Below are 16,338 nucleotides of genomic sequence, written 5' to 3'. Positions count from 1 at the left end.
ATGGCGATAGCGAATGGCTGGCAGCAAACCTGCTCTGGTGTGTGAGTGAACTGTAAGATGGCGGCACTTGCAGCATGGTGGGGTACGGCTACTATGAAATGTTTTTTTAATACAGTAACAATACAATGGTCCATCATAGCACAAAGCAAATCATATCAACATCTCCATTGCTCTGAGGTGCATTTATTAAAACATTATTGTTAAAATTATTACAGGAAATTAAGTTGGTGATCACAGTAAACGAATGTTCTTACAAAAGACTTTAAAATTAACAACTATTGAACAATTCATACAACTATGACAAAATAGGTCTTCGATAATAGCCTAGCACTACAGCTGTCGTCAGTGAAAGCTACATGTTTGTACCTATTTTATTTATTAAATTATTCTGCATTTTAAATATTTTTAATTATGTAAATGTGTCAGATCATAATATTCTCCGAATTCGTTTCAGATAGATCTACTTGTGTAGCCATATTACATTTATCTAGATTAGTAATCGATTTCTGATGTATTTAACGAAAAGCTAATTTAGTCATTATTAAAAAACACTCGTAATATAAAAATAGTTTATTTTTTGTAAAATTTGGTACCATCACTAGATGCTGAGCAGGCCAAGTTCATTATTTCATATCTTTTAAAGTATATTCATTACCTCTCTTAAGCACTTATGCACGAGGTCCATGGTTTAATTATTTATGTCTGAACTTTTATATATAGAATATTGTGTAATTACCTGACATTGGCAGAAGAAGAGCAATCTCTATATCAATGTAAAAAATATTCTAAAATATAAATTTTATTGCTAAGATCGCACTTGATACATATTCTAGTTACTAGTTTCGGAGCAGTTATATTGCCCTCTTCAGATCATCGGATACTTGAATTATAAACCCACTATATGTTGTACATTGCCGTAGGGCAACTGTAAACCTAGAGGTAAACTGACATAAAAGACACTCCCATGCAACACTACGTGGTGTTGCCTTTCTGTGAGTTTACCTCCATGTTTTCAGTGGTCATATGGCAATGTACAACATGTAGTGGCTTTATAATTCATGTATCAGATAGTCTGAAAATGGCAGTACAACACTGACGAAATCAGTAATCAAGATATGTATCACCTGCGATCATGGCAGTAAAAGTTCTATTTTAGAAGCTTTTTTCCATAGAATATTCTTAATGAAACCGGAAAAGAAAAAGCTTTTATGTAAGTCACACGACAAACTGGAAACTTTATTTTTATTCAAATTATTGTCCATTTTCTATATTTTTAAGCAAGTTGTCCATTTCGGTGGGGAACGGGAAATCTCATTGGCCAGAGCGGACAGTTACTTGGGCATTCTAGGGTATCTCTTCGGAATGTCATCCGATAGACAACGACCGAGCAATTCTTTAAAATTTGCTCATACCTAGATAAATTCTGAAGCAGGTGGGACTTAGATTCTTGTATTAAGCTGAGAATTTAACAGTCCATGAACGTCGTAGAACCTCAATGTTATTTACTTGATATTTTGGAATTAATGCTTAATATGTTAAACGAATAGTGAAAAGCTGGACAGTGCAAAAGCAGTTTCCCTAGGAGGGCAAAAAACAGTGGCTAGTCGCGTACTTAGTAGCCTAATGGATAAAATAAGCAAACAAAAATTATAAAATCAGTTTCCTCCACTACCGAATATAGTTCTCCTATAACAGATAAACTAGTCCACAGAACAAAATTAAACCAAGCGATTTCTAAAGAACGATTCACAAACAGAAGACCACATTTGTAGGCCTACCTTTCCTAGGGAAGATTTCAGACCAAAATGCCAAACTCTTCAAGACGTAATGTAGAAAACTGCTTCTTCACCAACAACGACATGAAAAATAAAATCATTCACAATACCAAAACCACTATGCAACATTATCAAAAGTCAGGTGTTTCAATCTTATTTGCTACTCATGTTCAGACTTCTACATTGTACAAACTGATACAAACTTCATAACAAGGTTTAAAGCGAACATTGATGCACTCAGTCTTAACAACATGAACAATTGCACCTTTGCCACACATCTTGCCCTACGCAACCATTCTGCAAACAGCATAGAACAGAAACTGCAAATACTTCATCCTGACAACAAAGGCATGACTCTTGACCTTCTCGAAGAAACGGAGATCAACACAAATATAGCATTGACCAAACCGAATTGAGAAATTTTTCCTTCAGAATTTCGAAGATTTTAGTTCAAAACAGCTAATCAGTCAAGCAACCTTCCCCCCTCCACGTTCTCCTTCTTTATCTCTCTCTTTACATATTATTTACACAAATTCCAACGCCAATAACCTCCCACAGAACAAATACTATATTATGTCTAAATATCCAAGCATTCTACTGCTAAAATAAATAGATACTAGCATAGATATTATCTTTTAGTTGTAATAAATATAATGTGGTATTACTAATACGCCAGACCATACTAATGTAAGAAAAGAAGTAACACAGCAGTTAAAATTGAGTTTTTTTGGAAATATTATAATTTTATTTAATCTTTTGGTCATTCATGTTAACTCCAGTTTCGATCAAAGTATTAGCCCTTACATCGACTATATTTCCTACAAATAAAAAGATACAAGTGTGTCTGAGCGGTGTATGTTAGATCTTCAAGTGAAGATCTTAGTAACAAGCGTCATCTCTAGAACACATGCTGCATGCTGGAAAAGTTTCGGGACTATCATTATATTAATACATATCTTGTGAAAAGTGGGTATTGTGCTAACAACTGTCGATCTCGCTCCATGCATGCCCCACAGGTCCTGCGCGTTTTGAGACGTGAGGACATTCTTTGCCCTTGCCAGTTAGTGACCTGCTACGCTGACCAAACCAAGGAGCGCACCCTGTAATCTTTTTCTAACGATTTTACAGGAACTATTTGTTAAAAATATATGTTACCTTCACGGTGCGTTGCTCATCATAAAGCTAATGGTAATGCTTATTGTGATATTCGCATTTCATTAAGACACTGTCTGAAATATTAGAAAATTTTGCAGCGAAAAAGAGGGGTGGCTATGATTTTGCATTTGGTGAATGTTACACCGTATATTGATGAATGAAATGTAGCTAACATATTGAATTTTTCTTTAGACTTGGGAGGAAGTTATCTCGGATGTCAAAAAAATGGATCGTATGTAGCGTGTTCACCCTTGATCGCACGTGCACGAGAATGAAATATTCATAATATCCCTCCTAAGCCATTCGAGACATCGGTACGAAAGTTTGGCGAATGATAGCACACAAGGGGAGAGTGTTTTCCGAAATTGTGTACACAGGTAACTCTTATGTTCGACGATATAGCAGAAGCTGTAGTTTGTATTTTATTATTTTTTTTTCAATCTACTACTGCAATTTTATAAATGTCATCGACAAATACTATAAAAATAAATATTAAATTTCTTCTGTTATTTTACTGTAAATCGAGACAATGTTTTCTGTAAGCTATTGATCTCTCTGGACGCCAATTCTTGGGTTAATAAGACATCTTTTCAGGATTCCTAGTATTGCTATGTAAGTTTGGGAAAACTGTACTGTGTTTTAGTAAAAGAAGCACAGTTAATCCCGTCAGCTAGGCAAATGTAGCCGTTACTCACATATGAAGCTTCTTCGAATGAGGAAAGGTTAACAGTCCACATAAAAATGAATCACAAATCCTGTTGTAATTTTCGTGCAATCCCTGTTCACCGTCGTATTATTAATAGTGAACTTCCAGAACGGAAACTTAACAAAGGACTTTCTTCCTGTTCTTCATCTGAGAAATATGAAAATAAGGACGAGTGTTCCCCTCAGGCAGAGAGACACGCACATGACAAATGCTGGTTACACATCTGTGGCTTGCCAAACTGACAAAACGTGATTCGCGAATAAAAAAATCAATACTGAGAAAAGTGAAGAAGTGATCCACTTCACAACACGAAAGTCAGTGTATTGTCAGCATCTGAGAATAACGCGTGTAACAAGAATGCGGAAGCTAGCCACGTATACCTTGTGACGGAAAGAGTTCACGTTGCTCGAAAAACATTGTCATGTATGTAGGCCTGCCTTCGTCAGATATACATTTCAGCAAATTAAATATATGAAATCACCATAGAGTTTCTGGATAATCACACTTTCGGAATATTGTGCACCACATTGTTCATTTGTGTGGCCTGTTCTATAACTAGTCTATTGATGCTGATACTGGGTGTGCAACCATTGAAATGCATGTTCTAGTCACTACACGCCAATTAAAACATCGTCATTCATGTGGGTCTCTCGACTGTTTCTAGCGTACAGTAAAAATGTGATGTCCGCATGCGTCTCTCTTATCACACTGATATCCAAGTAACCACAGCGAAACTTATATTCTCCAGATCTTGGACACCTTTTTTTCCAGGAACAAAAACGTAATACACATGAGGAAATTCCCAGTTTTTCCATTTTTATGACAGATACTGCAGATATGCCAGCCTAATAGGAAGCATGTGGATGGCCTTGTTTCACCATATATTTAAAATGTCCTGGGTTGCTTCTTGATCGCATGATTTTATAAAATTCCCACCTATTTCACTACCTTCACGGTGAATCGTCTGTCCCTTCTTGCGATCTGAAGACAAAGTGGAGGCAGAAGATAAAATTCCACTGATTAATGGCTCACCAGTTAATGAATGGTGCACTGTTCTTGAAAAAAAACGAGAATCAATAACGAGACAAAACAGCAAAACTATACAGATATAACTGAAAAATGTGATACACTTAAGAAAAAAGATCGAGAGGTTTTATGGCGAAAAATGAAACACTGCTTAATGACAGTAAAATTCAGTAGCAAGTCAATATTTTCCGTATGGCCAGTACTACCTCTGCGCATACGCTCTCCGCCTTACCTCTCCCACAATGTAGTGCGACACGAGAAGCTGTAACACAAACACAAGCCCACGTGATGTGGCTGAGGCGCGCGTCGCTTCACCACTGCGTCTCGTTCCAGATTGCGCGATCCTACTTGGAGCTGTGGAGTCACAAAAATGAACGCTGTCCTGCACCTCGCCACACAAGCTGCGCCCCTCTCAGTTTGCGTCTAGCTGAAGTAACGTTGCCCAAGTCTACACAGAACAAAATAATGCATGGATGGAGTCTGATAGAAGGGACGATGCACACTACGATCAATGGGAGGCAGGATTGTCACGAACCCAAGTTACAGGAGTCAGAAGAGGGTATGAAAATGCGACCAACAAGAAAGTGAGGATGAAGAGACGAATAGTATGATTCGCATCATGATGAAGACTTCATCAACAAAATGCTTTAACTTTCAACGATATAGAGTGGCGTTTAGCAGAATTTTCGGCAGGTAGGACATATGAATGAATCAGGTTCGCCAGTTAGCTGTAAACCCGAAACAGATAGCACCCTGTTAAGGAAACAAGGACAAATAATAACAGGTTTACTAATGAAGAGACATTGGACCACAATAAAACAGTCAAAGAAACTGATGCAGAGCAGAATGGCCTGGCTCTGAGCACTATGGGACCTAACATCTATGGTCATCAGTCCCCTAGAACTTAGAGCTACTTAAACCTAACTAACCTAAGGACATCACACAACACCCAGTCATCACGAGGCGGAGAAAATCCCTGACCCCGCCGGGAATCGAACCCGGGAACCCGGGCGTGGGAAGCGAGAATGCTACCGCACGTCCACGAGCTGCGGGCAGAGCAGAATGATTGAGGAACGAAATTAACGCTGTAGTGAAGCTAGTTGGTCCTCTGAGCTCGTTGTCTGCATGTATGCTGTGGATTTGTGTTCAGTGAGTTAGTGTCCATGCACCAGCTTTACGTCAAGTGGAAAAGGGAGGGAGTAACATCCTTACCTCAAAAATTTCCTTGCTTCACACCTCTTCTGTGTTACAACAGATGACGTGCCACTGATCTCATTTGCAGTAAGACTGTAGTACACGCGAGGAGCCTATTTGCTACCAACGCCCTGAGTGGAAGTCATAAGTTCTGAATAATGTTCACCAACCTGCAGAGTTCCACAATTGTTGTTCTCTGTGCAGAAAAGAGCACGTAGGTGACGATCCGTTATCTTGAGACTGTAATAAACTCTTAGCGAGCAACTGGTATTGTGTATATGCTAAACTTTTAATTACTCGTAGTTTTTTATACGGGACACGAATCACTTTTTTTTAAGCAGGATACGGGAACTGCACAGTTATAGCCCACTTTACGAATCAAAAATAATTTGCATTCTTCACATTTTCATAGACAATAAACAAAAAAAACAAAAACAACGAAATGCGTGTTTCCGTAATTGCTGTCAAACTAATTCTCAATTACATGTCCAGCAGAAAATGAGAGATTGCTAGTTAAGTTCTTATCCAATACTAGCCACCGCAGACAACATGTCTGTCCCCCGCTACTGCTGATCGAGTTCTGCTCTTACAGCCGAACAACCTCGTCCTCCAGCCAAGTTATACGTGATCCGAAGATCTTCGAACTGCTTCTTCTGCCTTTTCGTTTAGTAACTGTTTACTTTTTCTAATATTAAAACAGAAGGTTATCATTTTGGTGCGCTACGTCCGTTCGCAGCAGCCAGTCGAGGAGGAGGACCACAATTTAGGCAGTCTTTCTCACGATACCCGTACCGAAAGAACCATCTGTCGTCGGTACCTCACACCACATTACGTCATCTTCCCGTTGCTGCCTTCTCAACTGCTCTAAGAAGAGCTTCTTGTAGCTGAATATGATGGCTGTAAAGCCAGAAAAATCACAGCTTGCGCTTTTCATTTTAAGGCTTTGTTTTCTAATATCGGTTCAATGCCATCTAAAAGACACCAGAGCTTGGTTTATGTTTCTTTTTTATTGATTGAAGATGGATAGTGACTGCGCCTGTTTTGTACGTAAGCAGGGGGAATTGGGAACTGTCTGTAAACACCTGGAAGTTGTGTTGGCCACAGACGACAGGCTTCAGGCTGGTGCCATGGGTTGCGGTGGCTTTAGGACACCTGAGACGAATGCTTTGGTACCCTTAGAGCCTGTAGTGTCCCCCGAGGTCCCTAATGCCGCTATGTCACCCGATTCGCAAGTCCCGATCAGTCGACGGTGATCGGCGAACTGTGACGGGTTGCTAATCTATGGGCGGAAGGCGAAAGTGAGTACCGGACCCATGACTATGCCCTTACCTCTTAAAAACAGGTTTGAGTTTTTGCCTGCTGCTCAAAGTACATTTGAACCAGCAAGGGGTACCTTGCCTGTCGGGAATGAGGCCGATCTTCCTGAGATAAGTGGCTCGAAACAGCATATCCAGACACTACGGGATGATGATGGCATTGAAACAGAGGATGACTCGCGTAAAGCTGAAATACTAAGCACCTTTTTCCAAAGCTGTTTCACAGAGGAAGACCGCACTGCAGTTCCTTCTCTAAATCCTCGCACAAACGAAAAAATGGCTGACATCGAAATAAGTGTCCAAGGAATAGAAAAGCAACTGGAATCACTCAATAGAGGAAAGTCCACTGGACCTGACGGGATACCAATTCGATTCTACACAGAGTACGCGAAAGAACTAGCCCCCCTTCTAACAGCCGTGTACCGCAAGTCTCTAGAGGAACGGAGGGTTCCAAATGATTGGAAAAGAGCACAGATAGTCCCAGTCTTCAAGAAGGGTCGTCGAGCAGATGCGCAAAACTATAGACCTATATCTCTGACGTCGATCTCTTGTAGAATTTTAGAACATGTTTTTTGCTCGCGTGTCATGTCATTTCTGGAAACGCAGAATCTACTATGTAGGAATCAACATGGATTCCGGAAACAGCGATCGTGTGAGACCCAACTCGCCTTATTTGTTCATGAGACCCAGAAAATATTAGATACAGGCTCCCAGGTAGATGCTATTTTTCTTGACTTCCGGAAGGCGTTCGATACAGTTCCGCACTGTCGCCTGATAAACAAAGTAAGAGCCTACGGAATATCAGACCAGCTGTGTGGCTGGATTGAAGAGTTTTTAGCAAACAGAACACAGCATGTTGTTATCAATGGAGAGACGTCTACAGACGTTAAAGTAACCTCTGGCGTGCCACAGGGGAGTGTTATGGGACCATTGCTTTTCACAATATATATAAATGACTTAGTAGATAGTGTCGGAAGTTCCATGCGGCTTTTCGCGGATGATGCTGTAGTATACAGAGAAGTTGCTGCATTAGAAAATTGTAGCGAAATACAGGAAGATCTGCAGCGGATAGGCACTTGGTGCAGGGAGTGGCAACTGACCCTTAACATAGACAAATGTAATGTATTGCGAATACATAGAAAGAAGGATCCTTTATTGTATGATTATATGATAGCGGAACAAACACTGGTAGCAGTTACTTCTGTAAAATATCTGGGAGTATGCGTACGGAACGATTTGAAGTGGAATGATCATATAAAACTAATTGTTGGTAAGGCGGGTACCAGGTTGAGATTCATTGGGAGAGTGCTTAGAAAATGTAGTCCATCAACAAAGGAGGTGGCTTACAAAACACTCGTTCGACCTATACTTGAGTATTGCTCATCAGTGTGGGATCCGTACCAGGTCGGGTTGACGGAGGAGATAGAGAAGATCCAAAGAAGAGCGGCGCGTTTCGTCACTGGGTTATTTGGTAACCGTGATAGCGTTACGGAGATGTTTAATAAACTCAAGTGGCAGACTCTGCAAGAGAGGCGCTCTGCATCGCGGTGTAGCTTGCTCGCCAGGTTTCGAGAGGGTGCGTTTCTGGATGAGGTATCGAATATATTGCTTCCCCCTACTTATACTTCCCGAGGAGATCACGAATGTAAAATTAGAGAGATTAGAGCGCGCACGGAGGCTTTCAGACAGTCGTTCTTCCCGCGAACCATACGCGACTGGAACAGGAAAGGGAGGTAATGACAGTGGCACGTAAAGTGCCCTCCGCCACACACCGTTGGGTGGCTTGCGGAGTATCAATGTAGATGTAGATGTAGATGTAGATGTAGAGATTGGGACAAGTGCAGAGGGTGGGATTGCTTGTAATTGGGAACTCGAGAAGTCGGTGATGGAGCCCGTCAGGAAAACAGCGGGCAGTCCGGGAAAGAAGGCCGATGTACACTCAGTTTTCCTGCCGGGGGTCTCGTCCGAAATGTGGAGGGGGCTCTGTTGGCAGCGACTGAATGCACTCGGTGCAACCAACTGCAAATCGTTGCTCGTGTAAGCACGAATGACGCCTGCCGCCTGGGTTCACAGACCGTCCTCGGAACTATAAGCGGGTGACTGGTTACGGTGTCAATGAATACGGATGTAAACAGATATATATATATAAAGGCAGGAATATCTTCCTGTTTGGCAAGAACGACAAGAGGGATTTCAGTTTACGTAACAGGGCATCACGAAAATTTCATCTCCGGCACTGATAGTGTTAAGCATCAATGGACAAAGTTCAATAACATCATACAATACACTTCAGACAAGTATGTCCCGAGAAAAAATGCGAGAGTTGGAAAAGACCCACCGTGGTTCGACAACCGTCTCAGGAAGCTGCTACGAAAGCAGAGAGACCTTCACTGCAAATTTAAACGTAGCCAACGCCTCACAGATAAACAATAATCAGATTAAGTGAAAATTAGCGTAAGGAGGGTATGCTTGAAGCCCTCAACCAAGTAAAACTTTAGCTACCAACTTCACAGAAAATCCTAAGAAGTTCTGGTCTTTTGTTAAATCAGTAAACGACTCGAAGCCATCTGTCCAGAGACTCTGGGACCATAATAGCAATTAAACAGGGAATGAAACAGAAAAGGCCGAAATACCGAATGTCTTACTCCAAAACTGTTTCACAGAGGAAGATTACACCGTAGTTCCCCCTTTAAATCGTCGCACGGACGAAAAAGTGATAAGATGTCGAAATAAGTGACCAAGGGATAGAAAAGCAACCAAAATCGCTCAACGGTTGAAACGCTACTGGACCTGACGGGATACCAGTTCGATTCTACACAGAGAATGCGAAAGAACTTGCCCCTTTTCTAGTAGCATTCCCAATGATTAAAAAAAAAAAGCACATGTCATTCCCGTTTTCAAGATGGATCGTCGAAAAAAAGATGAACAGAACTGTAGGCCTATATCTCTGACGTCGGTATGTAGTATAGTTTGGAACACGTTTTATGTTCGCGTATTCTTGAAGGATGCAACATGGGTTCCGAAAACAACGATCGTGTGAAAGCCAACTCGTTCTGCTCATCCACGAGACACAGAAAGTAGTAGGTACAGGAGGCCAGGTGGATACCGTATTCCTTGACTTACGAAAATCCGTTGGAATTCGATTACTCGATAAATAGTACAATTCTCAAGGCTGTCAATTCAACTAAGTACCTGGGTGCAAAAATTACGAACAACTTCAGTTGGAAAGACCACATAGATAATATTGTGGGGAATGCGAGCCAAAGGTTGCGTTTCATTGGCAGGACACTTAGAAGGTGCAACAAGTGCACTAAAGAGACAGCTTAAACTACACTCGTTCGTCCTCTGTTAGAATATTGCTGCGCGGTGTGGGATCATTACCAGGTGGGATTGACGGAGGACATCGAAAGGGTGCAAAAAAGGGCAGCTCGTTTTGTATTATCACGTAATAGGAGAGAGAGTGTGGCAGATATGATACGCGAGTTGGGATGGAAGTCATTAAAGCAAAGACGTTTTTCGTCACGGCGAGATCTATTTACGAAATTTCGGTCACCAGCTTTCTCTTCCGAATGCGAAAATGTTTTGTTGAGCCCTACCTACATAGGTAGGAATAATGATCAAAATAAAATAAGAGAAATCAGAGCTCGAACAGAAAGGTTTAGGTGTTCGTTTCTCCCGCGCGCTGTTCGGGAGTGGAATGGTAGGGAGATAGTATGATTGTGGTTCGATGAACCCTCTGCCAAGCACTTAAATCTGAATTGCACAGTAATCATGTAGATGTACAGTTCCGCACGGTTGCTTAACGAATAAAATACGAGCGTATGGGAAATCAGACTAACCATGTGACTTGACTGAAGAGTTTTTAGTACACAGAACACAGCATATCATTCTCAAGGAAGAGAAATTTAACTTCGGGCTAGAACTAGGTGAGTTTATTATTTTTCACAATGTGCATAAAGGACGTAGATAATGTCGGAAGTTCCTTGAGGCCTGCAGAGAGTCGACGCTTGGTGCTGAAGGTAGCAGTTGACCCTCAGCATAACTATATTTAACTTATTGCAAATACAGGGACAGAAAGTTCTTTTATTGTTTTCTTTGCATTATTGCAGAACAATCACTGGAAGTATTTTCTTCCACAAAATATCTACAGGGTGTTTCAAAATGACCGGTATATTTGAAACGGCAATAAAAACTAAACGAGCAGCGATAGAAATACACCGTTTGTTGCAATATGCTTGGGACAACAGTACATTTTCAGGCAGACAAACTTTCGAAATTACAGTAGTTACAATTTTCAACAACAGATGGCGCTGCGGTCGGAGAAACTCTATAGTACGATATTTTCCACATATCCACCATGTGTAGCAATAATATGGCGTAGTCTCTGAATGAAATTACCCGAAACCTTTGACAACGTGTCTGGCGGAATGGCTTCACATGCAGATGAGATGTACTGCTTCAGCTGTTCAATTGTTTCTGGATTCTGGCGGTACACCTGGTCTTTCAAGTGTCCCCACATAAAGAAGTCACAGGGGTTCATGTCTGGCGAATAGGGAGGCCAATCCACGCCGCCTCCTGTATGTTTCGGATAGCCCAAAGCAATCACACGATCATCGAAATATTCATTCAGGAAATTAAAAAGTCGGCCGTGCGATGTGGCCGGGCACCATCTTGCATAAACCACGAGGTGATCGCAGTGTCGTCTAAGGCAGTTTGTACCGCCACAAATTCACGAAGAATGTCCAGATAGCGTGATGCAGTAATCGTTTCGGATCTGAAAAATTGGCCAATGATTCCTTTGGAAGAAATGGCGGCCCAGACCAGTACTTTTTGAGGATGCAGGGACGATGGGACTGCAACATGGGGCTTTTTGGTTCCCCATATGCGCCAGTTCTGTTTATTGACGAAGCCGTCCAGGTAAAAATAAGCTTCGTCAGTAAACCAAATGCTGCCCACATGCATATCGCCGTCATCAATCCTGTGCACTATATCGTTAGCGAATGTCTCTCGTGCAGCAATGGTAGCGGCGCTGAGGGGTTGCCACGTTTGAATTTTGTATGGATAGAGGTGTAAACTCTGGCGCATTAGATGATACGTGGACGTTGGCAGGCGTCATTTGGACCGCAGCTGCAACACGGCGAACGGAAACCCGAGGCCGCTGTTGGATCACCTGCTGCACTAGCTGCGCGTTGCCCACTGTGGTTGCCGTACGCGGTCGCCCTACCTTTCCAGCACGTTCATCCATCACGTTCTCAGTCCGTTGAAATTTTTCAAACAGATCCTTTATTGTATCGCTTTTCGGTCCTTTGGGTACATTAAACCTCCGTTGAAAACTTCGTCTTGTTGAAACAACACTGTGTTCTAGGCGGTGGAATTCCAACACCAGAAAAATCCTCTGTTCTAAGGAATACACCGTGTTGTCTACAGCACACTTGCACGTTGTGAACAGCACCCGCTTACAGCAGAAAGACGACGTACAGAATGGCGCACCCACAGACTGCATTGTCTTCTATATCTTTCACATCACTTGCAGCGCCATCTGTTGTTGAAAATTGTAACTACTGTAATTTCGAAAGTTTGTCCGCCTGAAAATGTACTGTTGTCCCAAGCATATTGCAACAAACGGTGTATTTCTATCGCTACTCGTTTAGTTTTTATTGCCGTTTCAAATATACCGGTCATTTTTGAAACACCATGTAGGAGTTTGTGTGCAGAGCGATTTGAAGTGGAACGAGCACATACAATTAACCGCGAGTTAGGTAGACGCCAGACAGATTCGTTAGAAGAATCCTTAGGAAATGTAGTCCATCAACAAGGGAGATAGGAATTAATAGAGGAAATACAAAGAAGAGCAGTACTTTTCGTTACAAGTTCATTTACAGGAGATACAAAGAAGAGCAATACTTATCGTTACAGGTTCATTTAGTAAGCACGGAAATGGTCAGTCAACTCCAGTAGTAGACGTTGCAGGAGAGTCGTACCGCGGCACGTTACGGTTTAATGTCAAAGTTCCGAGAGCTTGTATTCCTAGAAGAATTAAGTAATATATTGATTCCTCCTACGCATATCTCGCGAAAAGACCGCGAAGATAAAATTAAGAAGGTACGAGTCCGCACTGGGGCTTACCATACGTGAGTGGAACAGAAAAAGTAGCATCTAACTCTGGAACACAAACTACTCTCCACCATATTCTGTATGGTGGCTTGCGAAGTACAGATGTAGATGTAGATGTAGAAGAGATGAGGGAGTTGTAGAAGAGGCAGGAGATAGTTACGTTGCGAAATACTGAAATGGAAAAGGTGGTGATATTGATGTTCTTATCTGTTGTCATGGAAAGATGACTGTCAGCAGGACGAATTGAAAAGAAGTGCTACCTGCTAGGATAGTGAAGGATGAAGATAAGAGAGATGTCAATAAAGAGGAAGAAAAGCACGAAGCTAAAGATGAAGGTGAATAGGAAAAGTAAGATGAAGCAATGGAGGTTGCAGTGGAGAGATCATTACTAGCAGAGACTGATCGAACCTACGTTTCAGAGGAAACAAAATCCAGTAAAGGTGCTTTACATTGGGAGGTACAGTGAAAATTTTATAGTGAAGAAAAATTTAGTTAGAAAACTAACTTTAGGAGGAACGGAGCTTAAAAGACGTATTAATCGATGAGAGGCTAGATGAGACAAGAAATACTTTAGCGACAAGGTCAGTGTCTACAAGAGGATATACAATCCAATACTTATGTATAAAAAGGCAAGCCATTACAGAAATACAATACTATGAGTTACTCAAAGTTCGCGAATTCAACTGGTGTGTCATCAAGGATAGCGCAAAATTTCTTATGCTGATTAGACGAAACGAAACAGGAGAGAGAGTAGTGGAAGAGAACGCCCTGTGGAACGTAAACGTGTCATTACCACTAACTAAACAACGAGCATAAAAACTGCCAGATAGACTGCGTTATTTAACAAATAAGACACGTCAATTAAGAAGACCCGTCTACTACAACAAGATAATAACTTATATCTCGATATTTTATTTAAGGAGAGAAGTTTCGATAAGTTTGATATTTACGGTGTGCTTTATTAAATCTGTTTTATGTGTAACTGTTAAGTAAGAAGAGGAAGGTTTTGTGAATGAATGAATGTAAATCAGTGAACTTGAGAGCTTACAATGCAGTTAAGACAGTCAGCCAACGACTGAGAAGAGCGATACCAGCGGGTGTAACGTCTGATTGTTTGAAAAGAACGAGTGGAATGTCTACCCACTGGCCTACAGACAGCCACTGCAGAGACTCATTTGTAAACTCTTGGGTGTAGTCCTACGCGCCACGTGATGCTGGGCGAGACGTCGAGGCAAATGGCAGTTGCCACACCCCACAGTGTTTGTAAATAAGACATCTGACTGGGAAGGGGGCTTGACCCACGAATTGCATGGACAACAGGAATGGGTGAGAGCGAGTGCATATTTCAGCGAATACAGTTCGGTAAATAATCTCATGTATGTAGCTAATTAACAATACGAAATTCCAATAACAACAATTAATTATTAGAATTTAGATGCATATGGGAGACATATATTAGTATTTATTGGTATTCATATAACAGACTCTCTGCTGATTCAATACTTTGTAGGAAGCGTTGTAAAATTGTTAATACTCTCTTCATTTTTTAAAACTGTTTCCTTTATTAAGTAAATGTTGTATGTAAAAATCCGTACCTAGAAATTGTTAAGCCAACTAATACTGTTGTTTGATTGGTAATACTACTTCAGTGTATTTACGTATACTGATTTTATAATTCTGGAAGCTTCGGTCCATTAAGGAAAATATCACCTACGTAAAAATTTTTCAGGAACATTCTGACATACAGTTGATTAACCTAGTAGTTCATGATGGGGCTCGTGGTGTATCGAATTATTGGAGGAAAAGGCAGAATAATTTCGTAGAAAGAACTGTTTCTTGACAGCCATGGCTAGAAGTGTCTAACTAAATAACCAAAATAAAATACTGTTTTTTTAAATAAATTATACTATTCATACTCATATATTGCACATAGTGGGAGATAATGATTACTTTTATTAGCTATAGCAATGAAATTATACACGAGGCTGAAATTTGATCGCTCTATATCTTTGGTTCATGAATTATTATCAAGAAAATTTTCGTTTGTGTGTATGATAATGAGATAAAATGTTGTCTTACTTCATAATTTAGGAAATATTTGCCCTTGCCACCTACCAGGAAAATCATCAAAAATCTTTAACAATATGTCGAAAATTGTGGATTGCTTTTTTTTCAGATATACAGTACGGTTAAATGCCGATGAGGCCTACTCAAAACACTTCCACAAAAAACTCAGTTGTCTCAAAATATTTTTAAATTGATTTGTGACTGGGACTGCCCAAATTAAACACACGACTGAATACCTCTTTGGTTTCAAATTAAAGTTTCAACATATACTTACATTAATTCAGCAACGAACAGCAATCAGAACCAGAATGAAATCATGAAAGGAATGCGATTCGAATGTGAAAGAGAATGCGAATGCAAATGGAAGAGTGTACATTGGTTCGTCATGTATATATAAATTGTGAAAAAACATTCTCATCACTTTATTATGTAGTTTGTGCTATGTCCCTACGATTTTTTTTCTCCTTACTCTTAGCCACTGTTCTTCAAAATTAACTACTATTACAAATACGTATCTAAGAAACCGTAAAAAACCATGTAGAAGCTCTTAAACTTCAGAAAAGAGGCGCCACGTGGAGGAGATTGGAATAAGTGAATGAACGAGCTGCATGACTTAAGTATTTCAAAGTGCCACTTGGTAGCATAGAGGACCAGTCGCGAACGTGTTGTAAATCGATGGAGGGCGTAACTTAATTTTGAACTATTTATCTCAGCACTGTTACAGCCAGGATTCTAAGTAATTAATTTAACATTAATAATCAACCAATTGTACTTGTGAAAAGTGAAAACCTGTGTTCACCATACAGACCTAAAGCAACCTGTCCTATACCTTTTCCAATCAGTTAAAGCTCATTTACCATGTACTTAGCCAAGGTAGAGAACAGTGCAGCATGTGTATATTTTTATTTTATTTCAGTTTTGCAATTTTCGTTTAATTAGCAATAGAATAGTTCAACAGAAAAAGCCAAGTAGCACATGAGTCAGT

Source organism: Schistocerca serialis, chromosome 2, assembly GCF_023864345.2.
Source record: "Schistocerca serialis cubense isolate TAMUIC-IGC-003099 chromosome 2, iqSchSeri2.2, whole genome shotgun sequence".
Taxonomy (NCBI): Eukaryota; Metazoa; Arthropoda; class Insecta; order Orthoptera; family Acrididae; genus Schistocerca; species Schistocerca serialis.
The sequence above is the reverse complement of the archived record's forward strand: the minus strand, read 5'-3'. Positions refer to the sequence as shown.